The sequence below is a fragment of the Alosa sapidissima genome, chromosome 13 (genome assembly GCF_018492685.1).
Source record: "Alosa sapidissima isolate fAloSap1 chromosome 13, fAloSap1.pri, whole genome shotgun sequence".
Lineage (NCBI taxonomy): Eukaryota > Metazoa > Chordata > Actinopteri > Clupeiformes > Clupeidae > Alosa > Alosa sapidissima.
In genome coordinates this window covers 5451589-5457588 of record NC_055969.1, presented here as the reverse complement: position 1 = coordinate 5457588, position 6000 = coordinate 5451589, and positions in this window count along the sequence as shown.

Genomic DNA, 6000 nt, shown 5'->3' with positions numbered 1-6000 from the left:
AGCTCAAGTGTCCTTTACAAGACCTGTGCAACATAATTTTAACCAAGTTTATACATTAAGCAGTTCAAATTCCGTTAAACGCAGAAAGATCCTGGAAGAATATTTAGAAAAAATATAGCTGCAAGCAGCAATGAGGGGGCCAAGCAGAGAGATCAGCAGGCCAGATTTGCCATGTAAGTCAATGCCGTTGCATCAGACATATAGCCTTAAGCAGTCACAGCAAGTTCCATGCCATACAACCCAAGATTGGCTGAGTTACAAGGTCAAGTTTCACATCAAAACATAACTGATTTTGTGGGGCTGAACCAGGGCTGAGTGTCGCCGCCCCCTCCCCCAGCCAGCCCACCGCCGCAACCGCCCCTGCCCATCCCACCCCGCCCCACCCTTGCACGCACGCATTAGAATTAACTGGATGGAACTCGCTGTCATCAGTTTCACATCAAAAATAAAAGATTGACTGAGATATGATCACACTTGCTGTGATTTAAACACAGAGGTCAACAATTGACGTCATAGGGTGTGTTGAACTCGGCTTGGCCCAAGGATTCCAATGATACCTCATTTTGCCATTCGGGTCAACAGGTCAAAAGTTACGTCCGTAAACACAAGTCCAACTTTGGCCTGTTGGTGGCGCTAGAGCGCTTGAGGTGCCGGCATGAAACTTGGTGAAATGAATTATTGGACTGTCCCCAATTAGTGTGCAAAATTGTATAACTTTTTACCAGACTGTTCTATGGGCTGCCATTGACTTCCATTGCAAAATAATGCGCATCAGCAACTACTGGCCAAAATGCATTTTTGTCAATTACGGTGCCCCCTAGAGGTCAAATGTCACCAAATTTCTTGAGCGTCCTTCCGATGGGGTCTGAGGTACATGTACTAAATTTGGTTTTGATACATGAAAGCGTTGCTGAGATATGAAATCACTTCCTGTTTGGCGGCTTTGCCGCAAATTTCGATTGGCTGGTACAGGTCAATGCTTCTGTCAATTGTTCCAGAAAGCAATGCACTCATCAGGCATGGTCTGAAGATGGTCTCTACCAATTTTGGTGAAGAACAGATGAAATTTGTGACCTGCGAAAACTTGTACGTGTTTTTGATTAAATCCAATATGGCGGCCGAATCAATTACGATGACATCACAAGTTGGCTTGGGTCGGCCTAAGGACCTCCAACAGTATTAACAGACACCACTAGTGCATTTTAATTCTAAACAAAACTGCAGCTACCGGCCAAAAGGCATGTTTCTTAATTACAGCGCCCCCTAGAGGTCAAAGGTCACCAGATTTCTTGAGCGTCCCCCTGATTGGGTCCTGAGTACATGTACTAAGTTTGGTTATGACAGATGAATGGGTTGCTGAGATATGAGCTCACTTCCTGTTTGGCGGCTTCGCCGCAAACTTCGATTGGCTGTTACGCGCGAACGGTTTTAGTTCCGAAGACAAAAAACAATGCATTAATGAGGCATGGTCTGAAGATCATGTGTGTCAAGTTTGGTGACGATCGGACAAAATTTGTGACCTGTGAAAAATTAGTTTCACTTTCACTAAAATCCAATATGGCGGAAAATCCATCATGGCGGAAAATGACGTCATAGAGTGCGTTGAACTCGACTTGGTCCAAGGATTCCAACGGTACCTCATTTTTCAAAATCGGATCAACAGGTCAAAAGTTACGTGCGTGAACGCACGTCCAACTTTGGCCTGTTGGTGGCGCTAGAGCGCTGGAGGTGCCGGCATGAAACTTGGTGCAATTAATTATTGGCCTGTCCCCAATCAATGTGCCAAATTTCACAACTTTTTACCAGACGGTTCTATGGGCTGCCATTGACTTCCATGGCGGAAGAAAGTATAATAATAAGAAATCATAGAAACACAATGGGTGCCTTCGCAGCTTCGCTGCTGGGCCCCCAATAAGAAGACTCTGTATAACAGACATTGCTTTGCTTTGCATACATTTGTAATACAAATAATAAGAAGACACTGTATCACAATACACATTGCTTTGCATGCACTGTAATAAAAATAAGACTCTGTATACAATACACATTGCTTTGCATGCTCTGTAAATTAATTTTCTAAATTTTCTCTGTAATATTAAGCTGTGAATATAATGAAGATTGTTTGTTTATGGATCTCTTAATTTATAGTAAGTAAAAGTAAGTAAAGTTTATTTTCAGATCACATTTAACCACAGCTTGCACTGACCAAAGTGCTGTACATAGTGCATTAGCTAAAGAATAATACACATAAAACAAAATAAAATAGATAAGTAAATGAATACACATACAGATCAGTGATTTAAGCTAAGACAACATCAATAGACAACACTTAATTACAGACATAATAGGGTAAGACGATTAAAACACAGGGAAGGCCAATGTAAAAAGGTGCGTTTTGAGCCTGATTTTGAATAGTGTAATTGAAGGGGCATTTCTGATGTCAAGTGGCAGTTGGTTCCACAGTTGAGGGCCAGCAACAGAAAAGGCTTTCACCTTTGTCACCTTTTTGCTGGATGATCTGAGGGACCTGGGGGCTACATGGTGATGAAGGATATCAACTATGTAGCTGAGGGCCAGATCATGAAGATCCTTAAAAATTAACAGCAGTATTTTAAATTGTGTCCTTGACTGGACTGGAAGCCAGTGCAAGGAGGCTAGGACAGGTGTAATGCTTTTTTGTGTTGGTGAGCAGCCTAGCTGCTGCATTTTGGACCATCTGAAGCCGTGCCACCAGTGTCAGAGGGAGACCAAAGTAGAGAGAGTTACAACAGTCTAAACGGGAGGTTATGAAAGTGTGGATGACTTCTTTCAGATCATTATATGATAGAACAGACTTGAATTTGGAGATTATTCTTAATTGATAAAAACTATGGAACTAATTGGCTCTGAATAGGGCTCAATCAGAGTCCAGATTTGTACCCTTCTTGAGTTAACAAATATTTGTGTAAATCATTTAAAATTACATTTGTGTATGACATTGGCTGTATTGAGTTCAGTGGTGGACGAAGTACACAAATCCTATACTTGAGTGAAAGTAGAGATACACATAGTTAAATGTTACTCCAGTAAAAGTAGAAGTCCTCCTTTTACACTTCCAGTGGAAGTACTTTTACTTTCGATACTTAACAAATACTGTTGCATTTACTATTGTTGAAATGATTTGGCACAGACAGGCATTTATTGAGCCTTTCTCATTCATTCAAGGACAAAATCAATTGTAGTAGAAATAACTAAAAACAAACTAATGTGATGTCTCATCGTAAATACTTCAAAGTAACCACTTTTTGCTTTGTTGAATGCTCCACTTTTGGAACAGTTTGCAGACAGTTTGTCCAACGACCCACATGCACTGAATTCAAGCCACGGTACACTGAAGACAGTAAAGAATGGTGGTGCACAATTCATGTTATGGCGATGTTTCTCATACTGTGGTGTTGGACCTATTTATCGCACACCAGAGATCATGGATCAGTTTCAATACATCAAAATATTTGAAGAGGTCATGCCAGGGCCCGAATGATCTTTTTGTCTTTAAGGGGGTCTCTCTATCTCATAAAAAGTTGGCACACCCCGCGCATAGCCTAACAAGGCGATACAATTACAGTAAATAGCCGAGGCTTTTAGGCGCTTTTGCGCAGTAGCCTATATGCGCACGATAGGCTAGACACACGCACACAATAGACAGAGATTTTTCATAGAAATTGATTCCTTTTAATTCATTTCAACATATTATTGATTGTAATATTCCATATTTAATTTTAATTTCACAATACAAAGATAGACTAAATTTTACTCTGAGTGCCAATTTCACAACGTAGCTAACTCATTTGAAGCAGACCACCGTCTCAGATAGGCTATCCTCAGTGTCAAACACAATAATGCATGTAGTATAACTTATACACAGGGAAAATGCACTAACTGGCAGAAAATAATAAAGCCATTGCAGCCAAACTATGTTCTAGTATTATAGGCTAATGTGCACATAGGAACAACACTTGGGCGTTCAGTCGTCTCGTGTGTTGAACCGTGGGAATAAATAGACGAACAATTTTGGAATTTGCACTGAGATGTTGTCGGGTAGCCATTGAATAGGCTATTCTGCCATCAGAGATTGCTAACAGGTGTTTCAAAATATCTGGGAACTTTCCGGAGCTCTGAATGACAGAGGATAGCTACAGATCAGTTCACAGAATCATTGAAGTAAGCTGCATTATGGGCCATAATTTATGGCTTTGTTAATCAACATAGAAGAGGTAAGGCGCAAGTTCAACAGCAAACAGGACTTTTCCGCACGTATCAACCCATGTAGGCTAGCCCAATGAACGCCTATGTAAATGCACAAAACATTCTCATCAAAGCAGGGTAACTTCTTCAGACTTCAGACGAGTGCTGTCAAATCGATCGTATGCGGTTTGCTCATATAGTCTAGTGGTGTGGTGGTGAAGTGTCATCATGCTGCGTTCAAGAGCGTAGTCTGTCCCGTATTAGCCTATATTTTAATTTCACGTCTGTAATGGTAAGAGATCGAACAGGGATAGATAATGAGCGGTTGTTTAAGATTAAATTACAATGCCAGACACCTTCAGATATCAGAGACCCCCTCAGATTTTTGACTTTGTTGCTTTCATGGGAGCCAGTCCTCACTCTATGGGAGCTCGGCTCCCTCTGGCTCCCACGTAATTCGTGCACTGGGTCATGCTGTTTTATGCTGAAGATGAAATGCCTTTGAAATGGGTGTTTCAACAAGACAATGACCCAAAACACACTGTAAGCAAGCAAAGTCTTGGTTCTAGACGAACAAGATTGACTTAGGGACTGTACGATATTTATCGGGGGGGGGGGGGGGGGGGGGGTAGGGCCGGTCGCCAGACGATAGGGTTAAAAATGTTCTGCCTGGCCCTCCCCCCTGGTCAAATTTTTTTTCCAGGGGCCTCCCCGGGCTCCAAAAAATTCTCCTATAGGCCTCCCCCCTACGTGGATCAAATAAAACTGGTAGAAAAATGGCGAAAAATGGCACATACACACACACACGGGTACACACCAGTGTTGCGCGGGTTTGGTCACAAGTGGTCACAACATATCTTTCCTTCGAAAACAGAAATGGTGAGGCAAGGTAGGCAAGAGAGATACATTGCTGGTCAAAACGTTAGCGTAAGAACTGGTTTATAATGCTGAATGAAGCACAAAGCTTTACGTTAACACATCCACTGTTTAAAGTCACAAACACAACGAACTAAGTTGCATTTTTACGAACTAAGTTGCACTTTTATGCATGCGCGAACCTATACATACCGGTAGATATGGCTGTGTAGTCTGTGCCATAACATTTATTCCTGCAGGCTGCCTGTTTTGGCTGTCATACTTTTAAATGGCTTCGCAAGAAGTAGGCCTACATAAACCATAACTTGTACTACTGTCATCTTCTTTAAGAACTTTTCCCAATATTTCCTATAGCCTATATCGCTTTTCCTGAAGGGGTGTCTTTATTATTTAAACTTGCGTCTTCAGCTTTTTTACTGTTGACTTTAGCCTACTGTATTGATGCTAGCCTTCTCGTGATATTTTAAGTAGGCCTATTGGTAGAAAATATATATTTAATTAATTTTAACTGACCTGCCCGCAAATGACCCGAATATCATTAAAATATTTTGTTTATGACTCATAACCGGGGTGACCGCGGTCATCCGCGGGCGACCGCTCAATTTCGGGCAGACCGCGCAACACTGCTAGAGGCTATGTTTAAAAAGCTTACGAGGGGGTTGTGGGAGATTCAGGTAGGGTTGCGACTTTTTGGACTCGCCCACTCTGTCAAAGAGACGTGAATTATGTTTTGGCCTAGCCTAGAAATCTAGACGCACCCTAGTGGCGGCAAATTAATTTGCTCAGCCTGTACGTCTAGTATCAAACCATAGGGATTTCTATTGGCTGACGCCGTGGACGTCATCCAATCACAGCGCTCTATTTTGTTAGAGAGTCTTAAGGCGGGCTTAACAGGATGGC